Source organism: Thermobia domestica, chromosome 10 (assembly GCF_964235325.1).
Source record: "Thermobia domestica chromosome 10, izTheDome1.hap1.1, whole genome shotgun sequence".
Lineage (NCBI taxonomy): Eukaryota > Metazoa > Arthropoda > Insecta > Zygentoma > Lepismatidae > Thermobia > Thermobia domestica.
This window is the reverse complement of record NC_137463.1, coordinates 231,888,402-231,908,406: the sequence shown is the minus strand read 5'-3', so window position 1 is coordinate 231,908,406 and position 20,005 is coordinate 231,888,402.

Sequence of the window (20,005 nt, the reverse complement as noted above, 5' to 3'; positions counted from 1 at the left end):
ATGCAGAGTCCGAGAAACAGGTTTGGCATTTGATCTTATTTCCTTTGGAAGCAGTAGTTACTATTTCAAGTTTAAGTATTGAATTCACATAGTTTGGAAGTTTACCATAGTTTCACATTGTGAATCGGAACACACTTATTATATTTTTGCAATTAATTTTCATGTTTTCTTTCTTCATGATGTTGTGCTGTTATGGTAATCTTCCTTGTACTTGTGGACAAGTAAGTTTATGGTTGCCAACATCGTGTCTGTGTTTTCTCGAGGTACTCCCGTTACCTTCTACTTTCTCATTCCATCAATTTTTCCATCACGATTCACTTGTTTTAATCATCGTCTTCCTTAGCCTGAAAGGCATAATCGATAGACGTTAAACTGAAAGGTATGATTTCCTTGTAAGTGTGATATATTTTCTTATACAAATGATTGAACATATCATCAGTATATTATTTTACCGTTATAATATGCAGTTAATTGCAACTTTTTGTTATTAACATATAAAGATACACAATATTTTGACACCTATGAATAATAATAATAATAGAAAAAATGAAAATAGTTAGAATGTCTTCTTGAATAGGAGACACTAGAACAAACAAGAAGACGAATAAAAAGTGACGACCAGATAAGTACAATAGTTTTGAACTCCTCTTATTTTTTGGTACACTTTAAATTATAGACATTTTATAATCTGGAATGAATTTTTTTAATATGTAAATCAAATGGAACATTTAATGGCATGTGTATTTGAAAAGTCAATGTTCACTAGTTTTACCCAAGTTTCGTTTAAAAAAAAAAAAAAAAAAAGTTGATGGGATCAGTACATTTGATTTGATTTTAACATTTGGTGCGGAATATCATTGCTCAAGCGTTGGGTATGCTGTAAAAATGTGAAGTTGCTGTTGTCAGCTCTAGTAGAGTTTCCTTAACTGTTGTTGAAGGCACCAGGGCCGCATCCAGGCCCCGCTAAATTTTTGTTGGTCCCCTAAAACTTTCACGGTAGGCTTGGAAATGAACTATAATATGGTTGGATTCCCCCCCCTAACTTCAGCCGCTCCCCCCTACATTTTTTGCTGACTACCGGCCTGGAAGGTACCCACGCTGTATCATCTTACTTGATAACTTAAACTAGGCTATTGAGACTGCAGAATGGAAAAACTTTACAAAAATATCATTACTTTCTTTACTGATGTCCTGAACAACACCCAGCCACCACCTGTCATCCTAAATACAAACTATAGTCATTCGCATTAAAAGTTAGGTTTTTTCCACAGATATTTCAGTTGTCACCAAGTCTTGACAGTCTAGAAACTTTGATGCTCTAAAACATCAAATCGTAGTTTTGTCAGTAGAAATCACTTTGTCTGGCTGTTGTCAATTTTCCTTGCCTTTTGAAATCTTTCTTTCAATTTGGTTTTATTTTTTTTTTCCTGATCTCATTTGTACTTACAAAATAATTATGAATACTGATTATATTTTTGCAGAAAATTCGTATATTTCTTGAGGTGATAAAATTTGGTCAGTGTATCGGCGCTTAACCTTGCAACTTCTCGTTTAATTGGTCCTCCAGCGCCGTTACAAGAATTTCTTCCATGAAATGACGCACCCAATTAAAAGAGAAAAAAACTGCTTCAAGTTCAATGTCACTTTCGTCATTACGAACACTTGCTGTTTTTATATTCAGCTAATGGTCCATCACTTTGCTCTTCACTGAAGGCGCTGCAGTTATAATATCATCAACTAACTATGTTTTGAAACGCGTAGACTGATGTAGTGCTATGTTCTTTGTGATAAGTAATAATGCAAACACATCTACAGTTGAGTTCGTCATCTTCAGCTGCTTTGCGATAGTATACAAAGGGTTAACCCAATGGAAACTCTGAATTTCGTCCCTGGGCGACAAATGTATAGTTTTCTGTCTTGGTTATCAGTTGAATATTAGTGTTGTAATTATTCGTACTTGTTCTATCCCTGTGACTCTTCAAACTGTAAACTTTCTGAATTTTTGTTACTTTCTTCATCCGAGATATTAGGAGTCAATAATCGTAATATTGGAAAAAAGTTTCATATTTGATTTTCCATTAAAAAAATAAATAAAGGAAAAGATATCAGGCTTAAAAATTAATACATTAGCTCTCTAGAACCATGTAAAGCAGGAGTGTTAATATTAGAACTGTATGGTGCTTTTTGTGTAGAGTACTTCGGTTTCATCATCAGAGATCATCAAGTCTCAAAGTCAAATAGTTTCTGATATATTACAAGCACCAAATGTAAAAAAAAAAAAAAAAAAAAAAAAAAAAGTTTGCCGGTAAAATTTAACCTAGTATATAGGTTATTTTTTGTTCATTATATAAAAAAATGTCTTTGAACTCTCGAGATATGTAAGTTTCAATATTGGAAAAATTAGGAAGATTAAAAATGATCATGCAACCACCATTAAATGACTTGACATGGATTATGATTGCATCTTGTGATGTAAATAATGAACAAAAATAGTACAAACAAACTTACCTTGCTGCAAAAATTATAATAGAAAAAGAATTAAACTTTCCCAATTGGCTTAAACTTCGATAGCCGTAAACAGTTGATTTTGAAACGTAACACAATAATTAATTTGTACGTTCAAGGTACCGATACATATTTGTACCTAAATTTGAATGTAGAGGGTAATAGCCAAAATACGCATCAGTAAAATGCGGATTACCCTAACGTGGTAAATCCTATTAACAGCAGTGGCTTTTTGAAAGCTAAAATTTAACATAAACTCAGTCAACATACAAGAACTTTCAGCTAGTGAAGCCTTTGGTTTAAGTCCAACTATATGCAATCGTTGTTTTGACTCTTATTTTGATGATCTCTGGCAAGTAAAACACATGGCCATGTGCACCAACGAAGTTCAACTGTTAAACGAGGATCATAACCAAGCTCGGTGAAAATGTCTGTTGCACCAACAACGTTCAAGGTTTAGTCTCGGTCAAATGGTGGATAAACTTGGTTTTAGCTTCAACGGCCGAATTTGGGGGTTTAAACTTCGTTGATCCAAGTCAGTCTGTAGTATTAGTGGAATTTGTTATTGTGGTGCACACAATGTCTTGAATAATGAAAGTAATCTTTAGTAATGAAAGATCGTTGTGATCCATTTGAAATGTTCAGCGAGGAAGGTTTTAGAAAAAGATTTCGGTTGAATAAAACTTCAGTTTTAATGTTGTTGAAGAATATTGAAGAGCAGTTAAGTTTAGGACTAGCTCGGGTGAGTAATAGTCCCGGAAGGAAAAACTAAATACACAGTTCTGATTGCTTGGCGTTATCCGTTTCTTGCCACGTTGCATATATATAGCAGAAATCAAACGCATGGTGATGTCGGTCCTCGTGGCTGAGGTTGCTAGCGCTACGGGCTGGTAATGGAAACTTCTTTTGGCATGGGTTCAAACCCGACCCAAGGAAAGTTTTTTTTTTTTTAATTTTATTTTAAATTTTCATAACACTTTTTTTTATTACAATGAGATGAAAATAATACTCGTAAAAGTGATTTACTTACTTTTGTGCAGATAAGTAGTAGTAGGAGGAGGAGTAGTAGGAATAGTAGTAGTAGGAGGAGAAGGAAGAGAAGCGAGTTAGAAGTCCCGCAGCTCTCGTTTTGTTCCATCTTGACTCCCATGATATAAATTTTGTGACCAACCGAAAACAGCTGGCTAGGGTAGCGCGCGGAAAAACGTACTTCCGGGAGTATTACTCTCCCGAGCGGGTCGTGCTAAGTTTCCCAACAAAAAGAAACAATTGTGTTTCGGCTTTAAATTACTTGCTAATTATGTTGCGTTTTTATGGAACTAGAACCTTCCAACCCCATCATTTCGTTTACATTCAATAATGTCTTTGTATTCTTCCACGAATGAAATTACAATACATTTCTCGATTTCGGAGAAATCTTTTGCTCGTGGTTTCATTATTTTTTCCATCACAGTTATGATCACTAAAATTAAGACTACTCACAACTCTATGCACACAATCTCGAAAGTCGCAAAGACCGGCACGCGGTATACTTTCTTCATTTGTTATTTTGTTAAACGAAGATTAGAGAGAAAAGACGATAACCAATCAGAGTCGATTTTACAAATTGACCGAAGTTTACTTAAACGAGATATACTGAAGAATCCAATTTGGTATTAGAAATAAAACACTAAAAATGTATATTTTCTTTATTGAAATTTACACAATTACACAAAAGAGATTTACAGTATTTGCATATATATATATATATATATATATATATATATGTGTGTGTGTGTGTGTGTGTGTTACTGAAGCAGCCAAATTTATGTATTGGAGGAACGAGTCGTATTATATAGTATATAATTATTAATGTTAATTAATGATAAATAGAGATAATCACACATTTTAATTTATCAAAATGTTCTAACATTATTAAAGCGAAATATGAATACCTATTGAATTGACATATCTGTAATATTGATTTAATCATGATAAAAGTATTATTAGTATTACATAGAAGCTTTTACTTTTGAGGCATAAAAGCCTTTGCTTTCCTGTGTGACTAATTAATTAATTGCGATAACATATAAGTGTGAATATCATACACAAATACCCTTCGTATGAAAACGTTGTTCTCTAGCAAGTCTAAAAATTACTTTCTTTCTTCGGAATCCTGTCCAAGATGATAGTCATGTAAAATTTTGCAATATTATAATTTCTTTGCACTTTTATATATTAAAGCACTTGAAAATGTAAGACTAACCCTATAGCATAACTGCCAACGTATTCTTCTATTTGTTTATAAACTCGAAGTTCGAATTAAGAATTCACTCTATGTACATAAATCTTATTTACTTTCTATGGTCGTAAGTGTTGTGACGACTATCTTGAAACCGGGTCAAGAAATTTAAATATGAAAGGGAGCATATAACATATCAATTAAGGTTAGAATTTTGATATGAGACGATAGTGAAGTTAGTATAAATTTATTCGTTAGTGGGAAATTTTCCAGGGACGGTATAAATAGACTTTTAAAGGCGTGTTTATGTTCTTTTCAGTGGAACTGGCATGTGAACCATTCAAAAATTGTATTATTTTTAACTCAGAGGACAATATCGCGACACTTGTGGTATTAGCTTCACGTGACTTAGTCAATGATACACAGTCCGTGGGCAGTTGGGCTGTATTTCGCCACACTATGACACACTGGAATATTCAACAACAAATCCGTGTTCGTGATACTTTCACTATGTTGAAACAAGTGAAATTTCGTTGGAGAATTCTATAATATAAGAAACAATTCATTTTGTTCACTTGGGAGTTGTTAAATTTCGTATAACGCGACTACTAAACTAGCAGACGCATCACGGACTACTGCCTTAGTGCTGTACTTCTCACGTTTCTGCCTTGCGTCTGCGAGGTGTGCATTTGCACTTCGTCTATATGGAAAAGCCTATCAGCGTCTGTGTTGATAATCGATGAGTGTTTCGTCTTTAATTTCGCTTAAACTTAATTTGTTGTTGAAAGCATAAAATAAATAATTAGTCAAAGATTTACTAATGCAAGCTATAGGGTACATATAAGAAATATTATACTCATGTTTGTACCGCTGAATTTTTCTTGTTTATGCATTAAGTAACCTCAATACTTCAATCCTCACGGGAATCTTCTTCGGGATCAATCCACTCTACTTTTTAACTCGGATTCTTTAAGTTTACTTGTTGCATTTTCCTATAAAGAAAATTAAAATGCCACATTATTAAAGAGAAAGAAAAAGAAAACTACCTTACTGTTATTCAACCCATTCCTTGATTTATATCTGTCCACTAACAAGTTGAAGAAAACAGAATATCATAGAAACGTTTTTGTATTTTCACTTGTGAATCCCAGGAAAATCACAGCTGTACAAAGGTGAGTTCAGTTTTTCTTAGTCAAAGATTTTTTCGATAGTGAATTAGTTAGTTATGGTGTATGTCAGTCGATGATATATGAATATATATGAATTTTGTAGTAATTTATTGTCATTAGTATATGATGAACAATAATTATAATAAAATATATATATATGTATATATATATATGGCCTATATTGAAGGAATAGATCTTTTCTCTCACATGCTTGTTTGGTGGAAGATGATATTGCATCTGATTAAAATTAATCTAAAACAGGAATTATATCTGGTTTTCTATAGTACTACGTTGTTAAAGTAAATGTGTAGGAATATTGATTAATATGATGATAAACAGTTAACAATATGAAAGTAGCATTTTCCTCCAAAACCGCTACTATCTCCTTTTATATTCCTCAAGGTTCCATTCTTGGACCAGTTCTTTTTTACTATACTATACAATTTATGTTTCCCGAATATACTGTAATATATTCTGAATATCTGAATATCTGTGAATGTCTGAATATCTTTATAACAGGGAACAATATGGTAGAATTAGAAAACAACTTGACATACATTGTCGATTGTATGACAAATGGACATCCCAGAACCAGCTGAAGATAAACGCAAATAAAACTAGAGTACTCAAGTTTCACTAGTTGTATACATCTCAAATAGTACCTACTGTTGTGTTAAATGTGATCACTTACAGAAGAAGATAATACGGTCGATTTTTAATCTTTCGTTAAGAGCCTCCTGTAAAAGTGTCTGTCAGTCAAATAAAATTTTAAGTATATGTTTATATATGTTTAATGGAATGAAAGCATTTAATGGAATGTGCATTCATACCACACATGACAAAATAATAACATACACAATATATCAACATTATATTTGTACTTTAAAAAAAAATCCCTTTTTATATCCACTAAGCTGTATAGGAAGCTGCTGACGTACTTGAAGGATATTTTAAAATATCGAAATTGAAAGAAAAGTTGTTCGAATTTTTGTGACACAAAATGTATTACATTGTTAACGAATATTTAAATACTATGTAAAATTAATGTAATACCATTTATACTCAAATACCTCATTATAATAATTCCACTGTATTCCGAACAATAATGTACGAAATTGGATGAATAAAGATAAGATTAATTCATATTATTCCTTAGAACTATCTTACAGAACTCCGTCGTTGTTATGTAGATAGCGCGTTTGCCTTTGTCGTGGGAGGCGCGGCGGGAGTTCATGTAATTTGGATCCCACGTTAAGCTGTAAGTCCACGTCTCATATAGCCTGCAGCTGAACGGGACGCTAAACTCAGATCGAACTCCGTGCAAAACCATCTTACAGTTTCCAATAATATCATTTTTCTGATGTCGTTATATCTGTGGAATTAATTCATCTGAATGTAATTGATCCATAGAATATATGCGTTGGAAAAGTTTGAATCTGAATCGTAAATTATTAATATACTCAGTATAAATATTTGAAAATATAAGTTTGGGTAATATCACATAGTAGTCTTTGCAATACTCTATTATGAAGTTTAGTTATAACTTTTGTGTTTGCTGCAGAAGCTAATGAAGTTCTTTGGAATGAATTATTTTATAACAGTTAGATTATAGTCATTGTACAAGTAATGCAAATATAAACAATATATCCAGAACCTATTAATCCATAAACTAGAACTTGAGTTTTGAGTCCTACTTTAATGATATTTAAACTAAAGGATACAATGATAAATGTCAATAAACTAAAATGAGAAGAAAAAAAATGCGCAAAAAATCTCGTGTAAACTTGTAGTGGTTCTCTCCTTCAAAACTGTTTTGGCTCTCCTGGGGTGAATCCAATCAAATTAACCACAAACAATTATAAAATACCATGATATAATAAAAGTTGTCTTATTTTCAAATGAAACTTAAAACACTTATCAGGGTAAAGAGAATATTTATTCAGGAATTTAAAAAAAAGTAATTCGACGAAATCCCATTTAACCCTTTATTGAGCAGTGTTGCTATCAAGCAACATAGCATTCTATTGCATTATCTGTACGAATTATAACTTCAGTGATCATTTAACTGGCATTATTGCTCTCATACCATATTCATGTACATGATTTGCGGATCGCTTCTTTAGATGATTCTAATCTTCGTCAACAGGGGACAGTTAAATTTAGTATTGTAGAAGCTTTATCTCCTACGTTCCGCGAAAGTAGGGAAGAAGAAGGAGGGTGAGATGTATTTAAAAATCAATTTATCAAAGTGACTATTTTTGTAACTTAATAACTCTTGAACTATCCGACCGATCTCAATCAAATTTTCAAGATACATGAAGTTCGGATCTGGAAACATTTTTGTAATTTCACTTTAACGGTAGATCCTAGGGGAGGGAGAGAGGAGGGAACGTATAAATAAAAACTAATAAAACCTAATAACTTTTGAAGCACCCAACCAATGTCGATCAAATTTTCAACATATATGAGGATCTGGCTTTGGGTGTTTTTTGTCGTTTCACTTTGACAAGCTAACCTAGGGGAGAGGGAGGGGAAGATATATATGTAAAAAAAAAAAATCACACTTGAAGCACCCGACCGATGTCAATCAAATTTTCAACATACATGAGTTTAGAGGCAGGGATTACCTTAGGCTATTCACTTTGACAATGCAACGTAGGGAAGGGGGAGGGGGAGAGAAATTTAAAAATGATCAGAAATGACCGATATTGGTATTGAATTCACAGTTTTCAGGGTCGATGAGAGAAACAGTGACGCTTCCGATGCTGTTTCAATCCAGATTCAGCTCTGATAGTTGGGGTGGGGAAGGATACAACGTAGGAGAAGGGGATAAACATTTAAAAATGATCGAAAATGACTAATATTAGTGTCGAATCGATAGTTTTAGGAATAGCTGAGATTAACAGTGACAATTTTGATGCCGTCTGCCGCAGCACGGATGAGGGGGGAGGTGGAGCTATATGTAATAGTGACCGAAAATGACCAATATTAGTGTCTGATCCATAGTTTTCGGGATCATTCAGAGGAACAGTGACATTTCCGATCCGGTTTAAACCCAAAATCAGCCCCTCCACTTGGGGGAGGGGAATATATATATATATATATATATATATATATATATATATAGATATAGATAGATAGATAAATAGATATACAGGGTGGTAGGAAACTTCACCGACAAAATTCGGGAGGTGATTCCCGACACCGAAACAAGAAAAAAAGTCCTTTTGCACTTTTCTCTAGGATACATAGTTTCGGAGCTACATGATGCCGAAAACGTGGCAAAATACACTTTAGAGCGCTATATCTTCTCTATTTCGAATGATAGAGGCAAGGCGGCATGGTCACCTCAAAGGAACGAAACCTACTCTATTCAAAGATGGGTATGTCGCAATCGTGAAATCAGTGCACAAGGGATTGCCCAAAGGAGCGTAGGGACTCCCTGATAAACTGTCAGGTAAAGATACGTCAAAATAGGCGTAAATGGATGGGTTTCCCACCTAGTAACAATAATTAGTTGTAACCATGTCGAGATCTCAAACAGAGACGAATTGATGGACGCGTCATATTAGGTATGTGTGGTTGCATAACCACCAGGTACTGATAGTGACCAACAATGAAGTTGTGGATATGAAGTGTGGGTGAATACACTTCGGGAGGTGGCTCCACAACTGGAAACAAAGAAACAAGTCATGAACAGAAGTCGAAAGAGGCGGCGTGTTCCAGCAGGAACCGAGCAAAAGATCGCCCACACACCGTGGGTAAAGTAGAATATCTCCCGAACGAATTGAGATAGTGACGCCGGCCCACAAAATGAGAAAGAAAATCATACACAAGGAAACTGATGGTGCGAACAGAATGGAGCAGATGGAGCTGCGCAATGGGAGTCCATACAGGAAGAAGGGGATTCCGCAAAGCAGACATGGTAGGGGCAGTGAAAAGTGAAACAGACGTATGTACTATGACGTGTTACGTATGGCTTACGTACGAACTGTGGGATGAGAGCTGGAAAAGTGGGGATTCCCGATTGCAGCGTCGGGAACCAATTCAAGTGAACACCGCCGGACATGGGTGTTGGTGCAGCGGTTCCGCAACAAGCAGAGTACGCAGACATTGCAGGGCCGAGAATCGCTGTAGGCCCTACCGAGTAGGCAACTGAGGCATGGAAGACAAGGACAAAAGTAAACACGCTTACAGGCAAACGGACTGTATTTTCAAGGATGATACACTACAGCTCGTACTGGTGTCCGTGATGAATAAATATCACAAAGAATGACACTAAAGGTTTCAGGAGTCTTACAACAGTCTTACCTGTGGCAACACTAAAGAAGATGCTCAAAATGACGTCCATCACTCTAAACACAGGCATTCAGACGTCGTCGCACAGACCGGCGCACACGTCGAAACGTGTGTGGTTCTTCCCGCAAAGCGTCACAAGCGGCTCGGACGCGATGTTCCAACGTTTGGATATCAGGTACCGGAGTAGCATAAACAACAGTTTTGAGATGCCCCCATAAATAGAAATCCAGAGGGTTTAAATCCGGCGACCGGGCAGGCCATGACATAGGACCGCCACGGCCGATCCACTTGCCCGGGAAAACAGTGTTCAAATAATCACGCATGGGGCGACAGAAATGCGCCGGGGCACCATCGTGCATATAGCACATACGTTGTCGTAAGACCAACGGCACATCCTCCAGAAGTGTAGGAAATATCTCGCGCAAGAAGTTCAAATAGATAGGCCCAGTGAGTCGTTGTGGAAGAACAACTAGTCCAATGAGATGGTCACCCAGAATCCCTGCCCAAACGCTGATACGAAACTAGTGCTGGCGGCGGGCCTGTACCATTCCATGTGGATTATCCACAGACCATAGATGACTATTATGAAAATTCTGGCCAAATTGGGCTTCATCTGTGAACAAAATGGAGGAGAGAGAACCAACAGTTGTTGCCACCAAATGAAGAACCTGATTACAAGTCCAGCCTGGGAGGAAAATCCCCTGGCGATAGACCCTGTATCCGTTGCAAATGATAGGGGTAAAAATTGTTGGCATGAAGGATCGACAACACCCTCTCATGACTGACATTTTGCTGATGGACAAGTTCCCTGGAACTTACACTCGGGTCATCGAGCACATGTCGTAAAATACGTTCTTCGGCATGCACAGTGCGTTCCTCACGTGGTCTTCCCGTGTCATACATGGCAGGGTGAAACGTTCCGGTCTCATACAAACGACGAAACAGCGTTGCAAATGTTGTATGATGCGGTTGGCGTCTATTGGGATATCGATCGTTGTATAATCGGGCTGCCTGCCTACCATTTCCATGTGCTTCTCCATACACAAAAATCATCTCGGCCTGTTCCTGATTGGTGTAATGGGCCATTGTCACAACACACTACACTATGAACGTGATTCACAACACACAACCTAGTAGTTGCCCACTTCATCTTCACGGATGACTTTGACAGACAAGGTAGGTCTGCTCAATGGTGATGTATTGTTTGTTGGTTGTGCACTCAGTGTTTCTTCAGTGTTAACTCATTGTGCATCGGAATGACCTGGACTGGAAACTTGGGGGTCCTCTCGAGGCAAATCAACGAAGTACGTATGTAATGTGGTTTAGTCGTATGGTAGCTATGGCCCTCTGTTTGTGACCGTGCAATGTTCCCGAAAATAGTCAATGTTTTGCTGTCAGCAGTGTTCGAATAAACGAGGGGGTGCAGGGGAAATCATCTTCACGTAAAAGCTTATCTCCGGCTTATATCATGAAAATAACATAGTATCCCTGGCAGGAATAATTAATACCACTGCATTGTTGGTTACCATCAGTACCTGGTGGTTATGGATCTTCACCACAGCGAAATGAAACTACCGCTAATTTTAAAGTTTTTTTTTAATAATATCTTGAAAACAAATAACATTATTGGAAAAACAAAAACATAGTGCACTAGGTAATATTCTGCATGTGATACCGTTATCACAACCCACCTATCTTCTTTGGGTGTGCCGCTATTTACAAAACCCGCAAAAAATGCTAAATCTTTCGGCAGTTGCAAATGGAAAGCAGATAAGTGAGTTGTGAATGACGGTATCACACACAGAATCATAATATCTAGCGCACTATGTTTTTGCTTTCCCAATATTTGTATTTATTTTGAAATATTACAGAAAAACTATAACATTAGCGGTAGTTTAATTTTCGCTGTGTTGAGGACCCTTATGCAACTACACATAGCGAATATGACGTGTCCACCATTTCATCTCTGAGATCTCGGCATGGTACAACTAATTATGGTTACCAGGTGGGAAACCTATCCATTCACGCCTATTTTGACGTATCTTTATCTGACAGTTTATCCGGGAGTCCCTACGCTTCTTTGGGGAATCCCTTGTGCACTGATTTCACGATTGCGACATACCCATCTTTGAATAGAGCAGGTTTTGTTCATTTGAGGTGGCCATGCCGCCTTGCCTCTATCTTTCGAAATAGAGGAGATATAGCGCTCTAAAGTTTATTTTGCCCCGTTTTCGGCACCATGTAGCTCCGAAACTGTGTGTCCTAGAGAAAAGTGCAAAAGACTTTTTTCTTGTTTCGGTGTCCGGAATCACCTCCCAAATTTTGTCAGTGGAGTTTCCTACCACCCTGTATAGATATAGATATAGATATAAATGATCGAAAATGACCAATATTATTGTCGAATCCATGGTTTTGGGATCGCCGAGATGATCAATGATCTTTCCGATGCTGTTTAAATCGATCCCATTAAAAACGAAAACAGTATATTTCACGGGTACTAAACACATGAGATATGGAGTTGTGCATTTAAATTTTCATTTCAACCCAGCGAAGCGGGTAATATATGCTAGTATAGAATAAACTGTGGATATATATGTATGTATGTCTGGCCAGACTTACCTATATTATTAACATAATAACTTCATAACACATTTGAACTAATTTTTAATTTACTTAAAATAGTAAGGGCGAAAACTCATCCTTACAAACTTTGTTTATCCATCACAGCTCTCACATGAACAAGCTTCAAGTTAAGTTTCGTACTAACTTTCATATGGAGAATTTAACCCGTATGCTCTTTAAAATATTCTGTTGTTTTATTAATTTACAGCTAATCAAAATGCCACGTTATATTCATATTTCTGTCCATGTTAATACTCATTGTAGCTTGTTTATACACCTCATGCAAGGTGTACATTTCAGAACTGTATTCATGTTTAAACACCTAACCCAAGTTTTCTGCTTGATGTACACCATAAATCGTAAAATCGTGCTTAGCAAACCCTTTAACAAATTTATTCATTTATTTATTTGAGTTTGGCCAATACTAAATTAATGCTCAAATCTAAATATGGGTATGGCTCTTGACCTATTTTGAAATAATTGAATTATAGTAATATAATCTTTAAGTTGCAAATAATATAGTTACAATAATCTTAAATTTTCATGTTGCCTGAACAGCTTAACATTCAAGAACTCGGGTAACAACATCTATTGGAATGACTTAAGAATAGTGTGATGCAGAAACTGAGACTTATTGTTTATTATTAGGAAAATAATAATGATTTAAATTAGGAAAGAAAATATAATATTTCATATGTTGGATTTGTTTATTAATAATCTATTAAGGAAAGGTAAACAGCATATTTGAAACTGTCCATACGAAATGAGTATTTTCTTAGTAGTGCTATATCCATATTTGTATATTTATTCTTATTTCATACTAATTACAAAACTATTGTGATATTACATACGCTAATTAAAGGAATCCCACTGTTGCCCAATGAGACAAATGTAAACTTAAGTTTGATAAGCTTGCATTCATCCATTTCTTTATCCTGTATTCTGCAGGAGCAGAGGTTGATCCTTATTGTCATTTAATTTCTTTTTTTTTTCTAGGGCAATCTCAAGGCAAAGTGTGGATTCATCAGCTAAGACAGTCACAGCCATTACACCGTCCTACATAAGAACTGAAGTTCCACTGAAGAATGCGAAATTGCAGGAAGAAAACCGTGTAGTAGATAGTAATATCCGTATGCCATTCGTGAACAACCCAATGCAAGTTCTTCAAACAAATGTTGGGACAAGTACGATTGTTTTGGCACCTCAGGCTATGCCTATACTCTACAAGGTTTTACTTGCACCTCAGAGTACTAGTCCGAGATTAATCCAACAAGTCAACCAATATCAGCCGCTTTCGAGACCAATACTTCTGCCGAAAGAAACTCCAGTTCAGAACAGTCATAAAGTTCATGTGAAAACTTCTAGTACAATCAATGTACAAAGTAATTCTACTTCAGCAACAAACAATCCTAATTCAACAGAGAAAGAAACAAATTCAATAAAGAAAGAATCCTCAGTTGGGAACAATCGTAAAGTACGTTTGAAAACTTCCAGTACGACCAACGTACAAACTAATTCCACATCAACAACAAGGAACGCTAATGCAATAAAAGACGGTGCAATTCCAACAAGGTACCTTAATGATTATGATCGGAATAATGATGCATATATATGCGAAGTTTGTTCTATATCATTTCCTACAAGTCGGCGTTTGAGTTACCACAGATTGAGAATCCATATCGGCAAGCGATATAAATGTACCGTATGTGCGAAATCATTTTTTAGATATGGTTACCTACAGCATCATTTGAAGTCTCACGCAAGTGGAAACTCTTTTTCATGTTCTGAATGTGGAAATGAGTACAAGACATTTTGGAGACTCAATAGACACAAGAGAATCCATACGGGAGCATTGAAATTTGAATGCAATATATGCAATAGGAAATATATCAGTCAAGGACAACTAGATCATCATTACAAAAGACATACGAACACTACTTCATTTGATTGTGATATTTGTGGGCAAGGTTTCTTTGAAAAATGTGATCTAAGGGACCACATTTATATACATATAGGAATGATACCTTATGTTTGTAATATATGTGGCAAAGGTTTTTATGAAACGCAACGCTATCAGTATCATGTACGTTTACACAGGCCGATAGAGATTCACAAGTGTGAAGTTTGTCATAAAGAGTTCAAAGGACGTCATCTCCTAATGTACCACGCAAAAGTGCACAATCGAGAAAAATATGTGTGTGAAATATGTGGTAAAACGCTAAGTACACGCACGTCTTTAGATGACCACTTGCGTTATCATACAGGCGAAAGACCTTATTCGTGTGAGTTTTGTGGTAAATGCTTTCGAAAATCACAATTACTTGTTGTGCATCATCGAACCCATACAGGCGAAAAACCGTTTAAGTGTGATATTTGTGAGAAGACCTTCACTCAAAGAAGCTCAATGGTTATTCATAAAAGACTTCATAGTGGTGAAAGGCCGTACGTATGCAATATTTGCAATAAGGGATTTTCAGCAAAAACCCCTATGATATATCATCGGAAAAAACACGGCAAGCATCCTAAAAAGTAAAGAATGTAGCTTAAAGTTTTAAACGTTAGGACATATTATAAAGATAATTTTAATCCATATTTTATTTTATCGAAAAAAGAATTCATTTTTTGAAGCACTCGGACTTTATTTTATTTATTTTTATTGGACTTTCTGCGATATTTTTTTCCTCTTGCAAAAGTAAGTACATGAATAGAATTTCATTAGTACCAAAAGTTTTATAAAGTGTATATCACAAACTTAAATCTTAAGAGAGCAGAACGGCTAATGGTGCTTGCCACAACATCTCTTTGTAATGGTACTTAGTCATTGTACTGAAGGGAAATTCAGTTCATATATTGTGGTCCTTTGACTTTTTGCACATAATAATACATGGAATGGAACATGTCACCATATAAGCCTTAAGAGATTTACATTTAATATCAGTTACAACATAATTGGATTATGTAAACTTGCATTTATAATAAAATAAGAAAATTCAATGAAATATACAAACAATTACATGTAACAAAGTTGCTTCCTGTAAATTGTTTGAACTGTAACTACATGAATTCATTTATAGCATAAAATGAACGTTATAACATAATACTTTCGGTAACTTTTTTATGTGCTTTATTTTCAATTATCTCATTCGCCTTAGCAGGAAGATGATTATATACCTTATTTTTCTTACCTATGGTAGCCTTTGAGAAGTTAGATGATTTCGATTTATTAACGTTGAATCCGAACCACATGGGCTCCCGCCATGATTTGAACCCGGATCTCCCAAGCCAAAGGCGTGTACGCTCACCGCTTAGCCACGAAGGAGCTCTACAGCTACATTATCTTCAGTCTTCGTATTATAGTCATGTCTATCAGAATTGTTTGAAATTTAACTGTTCCCTAACTGTAGATGTGTACTGGCACTAGATGATACTGATATATATGGGATAGTTAATATTCCTGAAGAAGTAAGAATTAGAAATGAAATTGTTTTACTTTCCGTAATTCAAGCATTTTTGGTAAGTTTATCAAGAAGGATGAGAGCACTCTCTTGCCTGAGTGATCAGCATTTTCGCCTTTTATGAGAGAGTTTTTTTCGATCCTCGACCGGAGTACGTGGTTCGGATCCCATATTATAATCAAATATATCCATGTCTGTGGAAAGGAATATTGAACCCAAATAAATCTACAAAATGATGTAGATAATGGTGTAATTCCATGAATATAACAGCTACTAACTTAAGAGCAACTACTAAGTTATTTCCGTGCAGTGGCCAGTTTTGTGTGCACCATATATGTAATTTAAATTGAAAAAAAAAAATATTGTGAAAACCTACTCAAATAACTTATATAGATAACATTTTTAAAATTAAACACATAAATTGACAGAAAATGGAGGGAAATTTCGGCGAGCGATTGTCCTCTAAGACTATTAAATTTGAAAGGAAACGGAATAACCCGTGGAAACGCGTCCTTACGAGTCAAAGTAGAACAAATAGAAGCTGAAAATGTCGATCATTTCAAGTATGTGGGAAGCATTTTGACGAGAAACGCCTACTGTACCAAAGGGATCAGGTGACGAATTGCCATAGCCAAAGAAGCATGCAACAAGAAAATATCGCTCTTAACTAGCAAGCTTAATATTATACTAAGGAAGAACTTGGTCACGTGCTATATATGGGGCATTGGACTGTAATGGTTTAGAGACTTGGACATTACGGAATTTAGAGAAGAAATATTTAGAGAGCTTCGAAATGTGGTGTTGGAGGAAGATGAAGAAGATAAAATGGACAGAGAGAGTAATAAACAAAGATGTCTTAAAAAGAATAGGAGAGAAGAGGACCCTTCTAGCCACCATCCTTCGTAGGAAGGCATATTGGATCTTCCTATCTGCGAAGAAATTCTCTGCGCAGATCTTACGAAGAAATTGTCTTCTTCATATTGTCATAAGAGGAAAGATGGAAGGAAAGCGAGGAATAGGAAGAAGAACAACACAACTAATCGATAATTTGAAAAGTAGAAGAAAATATTGGAAGTTAAAAGAGGAAGCTGAAGATCGAGAAATGTGGAAAAAAACATTTCCAGACCCAAACCTAAAATTAAAGAAAAAATGAAAAAACTCATTAGTCCCAAGACCTGCCAAAAGGTAGAGTATTTATTATTATTATTATTATTATTATTATTATTATTATTATTATTATTATTATTATTATTAATAATAATAATAATAATAATAATAATAATAATAAATCCACCAGGATGACTTACTTGAATAAAATAATAATTGGGAAGGATTTACGTTTTCTTAAGACATAAGAAAATTTCAATATGGCGATTTGCAATAATCTTTCTTACTGTCTTTCTAAGCCATAATGTTACATTTATTTTCTGAATGTATGAAAAATGAAAATAAATACGTAAAATATGCTAAAAAGATTCCAATCAGCGGAATATAAGCTACTTTAATTAGTCATAGCTCTCCCCGCTGGTCTAGTGGCTATCGTACGCGCTTTTGATGCACGTGATCCTGTATTCGATTCCGGGAGAGCCATAGAATTTGATATTAGGTGGTTCGGATCCCAACTTAAACTGTTGATTGATTTATGTGTTATGTAGCCTCGGCGCTGAACTCTTACGAAGCTTGTTGATTAACCATAGAAAAGCAATGTAAAATAACTTGAAGGACATGTTTTTTCATAAAGTAAATAAAATATCCGAATTCTGCGATTATCACTTTTACCTTTTTTTCTTTTATCAAATCTTGATTAAGAAAACAACAGTATTTATTCACTCCTATCATGAGCCAGCAAAGGAATAATAAAGAGTAATTGCTTAATTGAAGGTTACTATTAAGCAGATAAGGTATTGGAATGGATCACAAAATCCAGAAAAATGACAAATAGAAATTGAACCTTTAGATGGTGAATAAGAATAACATTCTTTACATGATAACCAATAACTGAACTGCAAGGTCTGACTCTAGAGAGATCAAAACATTTCCAATGCTCAAAAATATTTATTTATCGGGGCTTCTATCGAAATCCTGGTGAACTGTCAGATGCAGTTTTTCTTCTTTCTTTTCTTTTCTTTTAAATTTTTGAAAAATCTCAATATCTCGCGTAATTCTCAGATAAATCTAAATGAGACCACATGTTTTGAAGTTATAATCAATCATTCCTTATGACTAACTTGCTATAGCTTGTGGCAAATCTGTTTGTTGTGTGAATCACGTAGCAATGTAAAGGATAATGATAAATGGATGTAAATCCCCCGCTTTTGTACCAATATCACGCTGTGTAGTAACTCAGTGAGAAAATATATCTATTGTTCTTAGGTTTGTGATCAGCATAACGCAAATTAGCTGTAGCAAGTAAATGTTATGCTATGTGTCAATTAAAAAAAAAAAAAAAAATGAAAATTTCTCTCTTATCGAACAACCTAAAGATACTGTTGGGAAAAATTAATTTTCTTAATCTGTTCTAATTATTCAATTTTCAAGACATTTACAGATCTTTACTAAGATTGTTTTTACAGTAGTAATTTTGTATACTTGTCGTTGTTTATGGGCTGGAAAAATAGACAAAATTAGAAAAAATAAATAAATTGAAGGAGGGGAATTAGCTCTCAAAAAGTTGTGAAATTATCATGTACAATGGAAGAGTCTGACCCTTCCGACAGAACTATTTATTTTATAGTTCTGGAAGTGAACGTATTAGCATACTAAATAGCTATGATATGACGCCATGGGAAATATGGGTGACAAAAGTGACTTTCTGATTTCGTTCTTAGTAATTATCTAATTTTCAAAATTTTAACAAGTATATAATAAGAAATAACCTGTTTTCTTCAGGAATAATTTTGTATAGTCCTTGTCAATTCCTAGAAAATAGACGAAGTACATTAAGAGAAGGTTTATCTTCCAAATATCTGACCTCACACGTACTATTCGACAAGTAGAGGACCCCTTACGGTTCCCCAGGGTGACACACCAAAGGAACAGTAAACATATAGGTTGTTACATACGATTACCACGAAGCAGTATTATACGACAAATGAAGAAGCTGAAATGATAGTGGTAATTCAATACGCATTAATAACATGTCGTTCTTTACGAGTACTCTTTTTAATCAATGCAATTTATGTCCGATGTGTTTTATATTTTTGTTCATCACCCAAGTAACTTCTTAATTGTGGGAAAGGAAACAATAGCAGACGATAAAGAACAAAGAACATTATTTCCGGTACTAGTTCGGTTTACACACAGTAAAAAAAAATATGTCATGTAAACGAAAGGAAGTGGATTTTTAATGAAAGTGAATGAGCATGAAAGAATTTGTGGAATATGAATGTAGAAGGAGACGTCAGCTCCCCGAGATAACTCACAGACACGATAAACTCGTATGCATTTGATAGAACCAGGGACTCCTCGCACAAAAGGTTACAGCTGTACACAGAGATGCAGACGCATGTGCATCGTCCGATTCGAACGAAACTCGCTCCACAGAGTTTGTGTATGTCTGTAGAGAATATAGCTAATCTTAATTGGAAGATCCAAACCCGTTGACTATCGTAGAAGGCAGGCTGATCGTAGCGTCTGCAGAGAATACTTCTAGCAGTTGTAGGATGATCGAAAAATCACAAATTTAGTCTACTATTGTGAGCAAAATCTGTTCCTGCAACGCCAAAAGACCACAA